Raw genomic sequence first — 9931 nt, 5'->3', positions numbered from 1 at the left:
CTACCATGTAGGAATACTGAGATTCTGTGCTGGTCTCAGAGAATAGAAGTAAACTTGTTTGAGCCCATAAATTCAAACAAGCTTTGCCCTCATGAAATAGAAACTATGTATCTTTTCCTTAAACGGTCTTCTCATAGTCAAAACAAACAACAAAAAATACTGAATGTTAAAACCACTTCATAAACTTACAAACTTGAAAAATTAGACACTTCAGATAGGCAATAAACTTCCTATTATGAAAGCAATATATTCCAAGCTTCAAAGGTTTGACAAGTTCTGCAGAGTATTTTTGCCAGGAGATGGAAACTCCACAATCTTCTGCCAAGTAGGACTGTCATTCACTGGTTTGAGGTCGAATCCATTTCAAGGCATGTCGTGATGGCACAGTAATGGTAGGATGATACAATGTGCAGTCAGATCTTGTACACTGAGTGTTAAATCTGCAGTGTTTTGGATGATAGAAGGGACATTCCACTTTCTTTCTTTTTTTTTTAAGATTTTATTTGTTTATTTGAGAGAGAGAGAATGAGAGATAGCACGAGAGGGAAGAGGGTCAGAGGGAAAAGCCAACTCCCTGCTGAGCAGGGAGCCCGATGTGGGATCGATCCCGGGACTCCAGGATCATGACCTGAGCCGAAGGCAGTTGCTTAACCAACTGAGCCACCCAGGCGCCCGGGACATTCCATTTTCTTACGAGCAGGGAAATAACGGCACAGTGGACTACTAGAAGGTGAGGCTGGTGTTGCAATTGCTGGGTTTGGAGGCAGTACTGGAATTCTACTCATATGAGTGAAGGGACAATCTGGTTTAGTACATTTTGCATCATATTTACAATTTGGATGAACAAACAAACATTTTTCAGCAAATTTACAATTGGGAAGGCTTTGCAAGGTGAAACAGGATGATGGTAAGCGCACTCATCCCCATTTTTACAGGCAGGCCAGTACTTGCAACGCTCCAAAAGTTTTTCTGGTTTCTGGACCACACTCAGTTCACTCATCTCAGCATTTGAAAAGCTACCATTTGGGTCATTGAGCTGCCTGCTCATCAACTGCAAGTGCTGTGGGTGGAGGAGACCTCTGAGTCCCTTGTTTGAGGCTGCAGTTTGGTTTACAGGTTTCACTCCTTCAAAGCACATGTCCTCCTCTTGATCTGACATGTATCCTGGGGGTCTGGGGACACCATCCAGCGTCACTATAAACTTGGGACTTGCAGGTTTATCTGGTTGTACAAGATCCCATGTCTGCATAAGGTGTCCTGAAAGTACCCAAAGGGTACCTGCAGTCTTCATCCCCGACTCTTGGTTTGGTGCCACTACTATCTCCTCAGACAGCTTCAGCTTCTTCAGAATAAATGATCTTGTGTCTGCATGGACCGTGGATTCCATGTCATAGTAATCTTGACTGATCTGTAGAGTTTCTGCCATTACTGGGTCAATTTGCAGTCTGGATAACAACTGCCTCTGTTGAGTTCCTTGGCTTTTTTCTATATTATCTCCCTTTGTTTCCTCTTCTTTAATGGGGGTACTTATTCTGGGGGCCCTGCTTTGCCCTTGGACCATTTCTGCCAGCAATTCTTTTTGAGAATTTCGAGTTCTGGGAGCAACTGGAAGTGTCTGTTTCTGTGAGACTGTAGAATAGTTAGTTGTTTTTGTTACAGATTCTTGAGCTTCAGATATAGCCTTCAAAATTAGATTCTTGTTAGCTTGTTTAGAAGGTAGAAGTGAAGGTCTCCTTTCAGGCTTTGCTGGCATTGACACACTGCTGGAGATGCTTCCTGTATGAGACCCACAGTCATCATCTTCCTCCTGCTCTTCTCCATCATGAGTGAATTTTTTTACTTTAACAACTGAACTTATCACAGGCAAATTTCTCTTCCAAAAGTTTTCTTCCTCAGTACTCACTTTTCCTGAGTTGTTTCTGAAAAAAAGGACTATAAGTCTCTTCTAAGCTGTTAAGCATTTCTGGTTCACACTAACGTCCTGTTTCATATACCCGGCTGTTCTGTACATCAGGTTGCTTGGCAGCATGAATACTGTTTGGCTGCTGCTGAAATTGCAACCTGTTTAAATGAGCACCACTATCTGCATTTCCACTTGCAGGCGGTCGATAAATTTCAATAGAAGGGCGAGAAGAACCATATGCAAGTGTCACTGTAGGTTTTTTTCTGAGATAAGGGATTCTTCTGCATAAAATTGAGGTCTTCATCAATGAGATCATCTGGTTCTGGCTTAATATCAATCACATCTTCAGAGGGTGCTGGCTCCCTCAGAGGCTTCACAGTTGACATTAGTCGGGTTGCAGCTCCATCATCGTAAGTCTGTCTGACAGTAGTGGTTTTTTGCTCCTGTGAACTAGTAGAAACCCTGGAATCTCTTTTTTCAGGTCTAGTGCTAGCAACCGCAAGAGGTGGTACTGGGGCTTCATGCCTTCTCTCACCTCCCCCACCGAAACAGCTCTTGTTTGAAGACACATTACTATCAAAGATGTTAGTATCAGGGGCGCCTGGGTGGCTCAGTTGGTTAGGCGACTGCCTTCGGCTCAGGTCATGATCCCGGAGTCCCGGGATCGAGTCCCACATCGGGCTCCCGGCTCAGCGGGGAGCCTGCTTCTCCCTCTGACCTTCTCCCCTCTCATGCTGTTTCTCTCTCTCTCTCTCTCTCTCAAATAAATAAATAAAATCTTTAAAAAAAAAAAAAGATGTTAGTATCAGAAGACTTAAGACTGGAAAGGTCAGTTGTAACAGAGCGAAGTTTATCTAACACACCATGAAGCCATACGGTGAATCAAATTGTGTTGTTCCCTAGAAACAGGGACAGGTCCTCTGTCATTTGGTCCTGACTTTTCTTGTTGGCCACCATCACCACAATGTAATCAGGAAGTTCTTCATCAACATAAGCTCCTAATTCTTACAATTTCCCCTTAATGGCACTCCGAATCTTGCGGCTGATCTCGAGGCCGATTTCCATGGCTCCCAGTGGTCGGTGGGCTCCGCATTGCGCGGCGCTTCGCTTACCCAGAGCCCCAGGCGGCTCCTGGCCCGCAGCTCCGACCAGGCAGCCGCCAGCCACCATCCACCAGCGCGGCTCCCGGCCGGGCGATCTGCGTGAGCCGCCCCCACCGGCCCGGCGCCAGAAACTATGTATCTTTTAAAAAAATATTTTATTTATATATTTGACAGAGAGAGAGAGAGGAGCAGAGGGAGAAGCAAACTTCTCACTGAACAGGGAGCCCGATGTGGGGCTCAATCCCAGGACCCTGGGATCATGACCTGAGCCGAAGGCAGATACTTAACTGACTGAGCCACCCAGGCGCCCCAAGCTATGTCTCTTTAAATATGATGAGAAAACTAAGATAACATATAAATCAGGAGATGCCATTAGGAACATATAGACTGTTTCTTTCATGAGTATATGTCAGTGTGCTAAATCTCAAGTCATTGCAAGTAGAGACATGATAAAGCTGCTCTTATGAATCAAGAGCAGTAAGCAAATCAGCTAAAATACAAAAGCCACTTCTGGCAACATAAAGATTTTTGTTTTGTTTTGTTTATATTTGTTTGGCTGAAGTCATCTCTATAAAAACACTTGAGAAGATTCCAAACAATGTAATTAATGGGGAAAGCTGATATTTAACTAAGGAAGATGTAAAGTGTAAATACAGAATATAATGAAATAAAATTCTGTGATCTCCCAGTTTTTATATGGGCTCTAAATTGTTTAGAATGTATGAACTTTAAGAGATAATGGGGTGCGGGGCGCCTGGGTGGCTCAGTTGGTTAAGCAACTGCCTTCGGCTCAGGTCATGATCCTGGAGTCCCGGGATCAAGTCCCGCGTCGGGCTCCCTGCTCAGCAGGGACTCTGCTTCTCCCTCTGACCCTCCCCCCTCTCATGTGCTCTCTCTCTCCCAGATAAATAAATAAGTAAATAAAATCTTTAAAAAAAAAACAAACAGATAATGGGATGCGTTTAATTTTGAAAGTAGCAGGTAAAATACATGTAAGAATTATATTAGTAAAAGGGAAATAGAAACACTAGTATGTGGGGCTCCTGGGTGTCTCTGTCGGTTGAATATCTGACTCTGTCGGTTGAATATCTGACTCTTGATTTCAGCTCAGGTCATGATCTTAGGGTCCTGGGATGGAGCTCCGTGTTGGGCTCAGTGCTCAGCAGGGATTCTGCTTAAAGATTCTCTCTCTCTCTCTGTCCTTTTGCCCCTTCCCCTGTTTGCACTCTCTCTTTCTAAAATAAATAAATCTTTAAAAAAAAGTAGTATGAAATTATTTTATAGTTCAGCAAAAATATTGGGTTTCTAATGAAGATCTAGACACATTTTAGGAATTCAATATCCAAAGATTAAAAAGCCATTTATTTATTTCACAATTATTAAATACTTTTGACAGTCCATATGACATCACAACTGTTCTTGGTACTGTGCATATTACAAAATTTCTGGTTTGTGGAGCTCAAATTCTAATAAGAGGAGCATAGGTCTGCAACATGAGCAATTAGCCTATAGATAAAGGGTTTCAAACATGGTTAGATTTGTTCCAGATGGGGACAATTTACACAGTAAAAAACAAAGGAATTGAATAAATAGGAAAGAAAAAAAACAGCAAAATTAGACTGTGTCATTTAAATTGTACTGGGTAGATAGGGAATGGATGGCGTGCCCAGGCAAAGGTTATTCAAATGTTGATAGGATCCATGGATTGTAAGTTGTGATGGAGTTGAGTGGTTTATGGGTTTGAGGTGCTAGAGAAAATAATTCTGCCTTCAAGAAGCAGTGTGCAATAAAACCACATGCACACACACACACACACACACACACGCTCACAGGCACACAAAGCCTAAATACAACATTTCAAGATGGTACTCTGAGAATCTTCCTTAACACAGTTGGAATGTCAGTAAAGAAAGAACATGGGAAACAAACTGAGGGTTCTAGAGGGGAGGGGGGTGGGAGGATGGGTTAGCCTGGTGATGGGGATTAAAGAGGGCACGTTCTACATGGAGCACTGGGTGTTATGCACAAACAATGAATCGTGGAACACTACATCAAAAACTAATGATGTAATGTATGGTGATTAACATAACATAATAAAATTTAAAAAAATTTTAAAAAGAAAGAACATGGGAATAGTTTAAAACAGAATACTGGAGTAGGACTGGAAGAGTTCACAACACCATCAAACTAAAAAACTTTTGAAAGACAAAGGGTGTATGGAATCATAGTATTCTAACAAGAATTTTCAGAGGAAATCCAGTCAGGCATGGAAACCATACTTCCTTTCAGAGTGTCAAAAAGTTGCAGAGAAATAAAAGTAGGAATAAGATAGGAATGATGGTAATATGTATGCTGAATATCTGTAATCTGTTAATTCTATACACTCACTCCCAGTGTGAGTGAAAAAATATATACTTTGGGTTAAAACTAAGGAACTGGGTGTGGAGATTTAGGACTGTCTGCAAGGTCAGTGTCAGGATATCTAATGAGGGCATTCTGCCTTGCTGCATAATCTTGCACAATTTGGCATTTGGAGGATTCCTTATTTCGTCTATTGTTTTTCTATTCTCTATGAAAGAGATAGTTATATTTTCATGCAGATCCAATGAGCCCTTCAACTTTCTATTGTGAAATATAGAAACCTAATAGGTAAATATTGATAGAAATAATACTTTCAAGTTACCTACATTAAACTAAAGCATCCTTTATTCGTAAACGAGGACAGAGGAACTAACGATGACCAGATAGACAAGAAAACCTGAAAATAACAAAGCGAAGGACCAAAGTGGTGACAATTAGCAATTAACACTGGATGTAATGGAAATAATTCAGAAATTTACAAAAATTCCAATGAATACAGTATGAGTTTGACCGTATATGTAAATATCAAGAAGTGTCTAGGTGGGCAAAAACATGTACAAGAATGCTTACAGAAGCTTTACTTAAAATTGCCCAAACTGGAAATAACCCAAATTTCTCTCAGTAATAGAATGGAAAAATAAAATGTAAAATTTGCACAATGGGATTCTGTGCAACAACCATAAAGTAAAACAATAATAACAAAAAACTAATTCCACCCAGTAATATGAATGCATTTCATGGACAAAAATGGGGAGTGAAAGAAGTCAGAAAAAAGACCAGACAATGTTTGATTCCTGTCGCACATAATTCAAAGTTAGGCAGAAGCCATCTACTATAACAGATATTTGAACTGTGATTACCTTTGGAGGTGTCAGGTACTCAAAGGGAAAGAGAATAAGATATATGGATATATAGGTACATAGATATAAGTATCTATCTCTCTCTATATAATCAATCTATTTGCTTAAATTACATATCACTGGGGAAATCAAAATAATTAAAAGACACTCCCAACACCATCTATTGATATCTGTACCAAACAATTCTACCCTCTCTCTGGTAATTATAGAAGAAAGTGTGCTCAAATACAAAGCCAAATCTTCTGAGTTTGCATTGGATTTTAGTCCCTATGATTTATTCAGAAACATCATTTCAGCAATTCTCTCTTCTCTATCCCTTCCTCAGTCACTTCCCACACTCAATTAGATAATTAACCATATTGATTCTTTCCCTATCTCATGAAAATCTTCCCTTGATCCCAATTCCCCTTCCTCTCTGAATCCATTTTATTTTCATTTGCATTTAAGATCTTTGAAATATTTTTTCTGTACTCATGGTCTCCAAGACCTTGCTTCCAAACAGCTCTTAAATTCACTTCAGTCATGCTTTCTCCTTGATCATGCCACTAAAACAGTTCTTGCTACATCAAAATATCAATTTTGGGGGTGCCTGGGTGGCTCAGTCACTTGAGCGATCGACTCTCGATTTTGGGTCAGGTCATGATCTTGGGGTCATGGGATCAAGCCCTGCCTGGAGCCTCGCTTCAGGCTCCAAGCTCAGCGGGAAATCTGCTTGACCTTCTCTCTCTCCCTCTCCCACCGCTCTTCCCCCTTGCTCGCGCAAGCTCTCCCTCTCAAATAAGTAAATAAATATATCTTTAAAATTATGTATATTTTTTCATTCTTCATCATACTTGACCTATTAGAGATTTTGACACGGTGGTTCACTCTCTTCTCTTAAGTACTTCGGTCATTTTTGTCTTGGACAAACAACTCACTTTACCTTCTGCTTCACTGGTCACTCCTACAATGAGGGATATCACATTGTATACTTGTATAATATTATTATTTATATTCATTATACTGTGCATTAGATTAATGTGGCTTATTTACCACTCATTACAATTTTTCACCCTTACACGCTCAATCTTCTCTCTCCCATCCCCTGTAATTATCATTTTACTTTCTGTTTTTTACAGGTTTAGTGTTTTAGACTCCACATTTTATATCACACAGAACTTGTCTTTCTCTGTCTGACTCATATCACTTGATATAATGTGTCCAAGGTCCACCTACATTGTCATGAATGGCAATATATTCTCCCTTCTTATGGCTGGGTTCCATTGTGCTTATGTATACCGTATTTTTTATCCCCTCATCCACTGATAGGCATTTGGTTTGTTTCTATATCTCGGCTACTGTGAATAATGCTGCAATACACGTGGAAGTGCACGTATCCTGTTGAAATCCTGTTTTCATTTTCTTTGGGCATATACTACGAAGCGAAATGGCTGGAATGTATGGTAGCTCTATTTTACATTTTTCTGAAAAATCTTCATACTGTTTTCCACAGTGGTCAAACTAATTTACATCCCTATCAACAATGTATAAGGGTTCCCTTTTCCCACACCTTCACCAGCTCCGGTTGTCTCTTGTCTTCTTGATGATGACCATTCTAAAAGGTGATATCTCATTGTGATTTTGATCTCCATTTCCCTCATGGTTAGTGATGTTAAAAGTCTTTTCATGTACCTCTTGGCACTTTTGTTCTTGTCTTTGGAAAAATGTCTGTTTAGTCCTTCTGCCTATATTTTTCGTCAGATTGGTTTTTTTGTTATTAAATTGCCCGAGTTCTTTATATATTTTGGATATTAACCCCTTATCTGATATATGGTTTGCAAAAATTTTCTTTTATTCTGTAGGTTGTCTTTTCATTTTGTTGGTTTTTTTGCTGGGCAGAAACTTTTGAGTCTGATGTAGTACCATTGGTTGGTTTTTGCTTTTATTATTTGTGCTTTTGGCATCTTGTTTAAAAATAATTGCTAAGCTGGATATCAGTGAGCTTCTACCCTATGTTTTCTTCTAGAAATTTTATGATATTGGTTTTTTTGCTTCAGTCTCTGATCTATTTCAAGTTAATTTTTTTGAGTGGTGTAGCTTGGATCTAATTCCATTGTTCTGCATGCATTTCTTCAGTTTTCCCAGCACCGTTTGTTGAAAACTCTATCCTCTTCTCATTGAGTATTCTTGGCTCCTTAGTTTTCTGTATATGACAATTTAATTCTGGGCTCTCTATTCTGTTCCACTGGTTGATGTGTCTATTTTCTGCAAGTACCATACTCCTTTTATTACTATGGCTTTGCGGTGTAATTTAAAATCTGGAAGTATGATATCTCCAGCTTTGTTCTTTTTTTCCTCAGGGTTGCTTTGGCTATTCATAGTCTTTTGTGGTTCCACATGAATTTTAGAATTGCCTCTTCTATTTCTGTGAAGAATGCCTTTGGTATTTGGGGATTGTGTTGAATCTGTAGATGGCTTTGGGTAGTATGGCCATTTTAATAATATTAATTCTTCTGATCCATGAACACAGAATGTCTTTTTATTTCTTTGTGTCTTCTTTGGTTTCTTTCAGCAAAATTTTGTGGTTTTCATCGTACAGAAATTTCATTTCCTTGGTTAAATTTAACCCGAAGTGTTGTATCACTTTTTGATGCTTTCGTAAATAGGATAATTTTATTTTTTTTTTCAGATGTTTCATCATTTGTGTAAAGAAATGCAACTGATTTCATATATCGATCTTGTACCCTGCCATTTTAGCAAAATCATTGATTAATCCCAACAGTTTTTTGACTGACTCTTTGGAATTTTCTATATATAACATCATATCATCAGCAAATAACAATGATTTTACTTCTTCCTTTCTGATTTGGATGCTTTTTATTTCTGTTTTACCTAGATGTTCTAGCTAGGACTTCTGGTATTATATTAAATAGGAGTGGTGAGAGTGGGCATCCTTGCCTTGTTCTTGATTTTATAGGAAAAGCTTTCAGCTTTTCTTCCATTGAGTGTATTGTTAGTGGTAGATTTGGTAATTATGCCTTGTATTATATTGAGACATGTTCCTTCTATACCCAGTCTGTGAAAGATTTTTATCATGAAAGGATGCTGTATTTTGTCAAATGCTGCTCTGCATCTATTGAGATGGCCATGTGGTTTTTATCTTTCATTTTACTGATGTGATATGTTACATTTATTGATTTTTGTATATGGAAACACTCTTTGCATCCCAGGAAGAAATCTCACTTGGTCATGATGTACAACTTTTTTAATGTATTCTTGAATTCAGTTTTCTAAAAAATTATTGAAAAATTTTGTTTCTATATTCATCAGGGATATTGATCTATAGTTTTCTTTTCTTGTCATGTCCTTATTTGGTTTTGGTACCAGATAATACCAGCCTCATAGAATGAGTTTGGAAGTGTTCCTTCCTCTTTGGTATTTTGGAGGAGTTTGAGGATTGAAATTAATTTTTCTTTAAGTTTTATTTCTTCTTTAAATGTTAATTCTTCTAAAAAAAATGTTAATTCTTCTCCATTGAAACCTTTCGTCCCAGAGTTTTCTGTGTTGGGAATTTTTTGATCATGGAGTCAATATCTCCACTCATTATTGGTCTGTTTAGATTTTCTATTTTTTTCTGATTCAGTCTTAGTAGACTGTGTATCCATTTCTTCTACCTTATATAATTTTTGACATATAGTTGTTCATAGTAGTCTCTTCTGATTCTA

At 38.7% G+C, this 9931-nt stretch overlaps 1 pseudogene; it reads right to left on the bottom strand.

Annotated features, from left to right (window-relative positions):
* Nucleotides 1–334: 334 nt before the first annotated feature.
* Nucleotides 335–2968, bottom strand: LOC113924966 (annotated as a pseudogene).
* Nucleotides 2969–9931: the final 6963 nt, after the last annotated feature.

The sequence above is a fragment of the Zalophus californianus genome, chromosome 2 (assembly GCF_009762305.2).
Source record: "Zalophus californianus isolate mZalCal1 chromosome 2, mZalCal1.pri.v2, whole genome shotgun sequence".
NCBI classification, from domain to species: Eukaryota; Metazoa; Chordata; class Mammalia; order Carnivora; family Otariidae; genus Zalophus; species Zalophus californianus.
This window is presented reverse-complemented; position numbering and strand designations above follow the sequence as displayed.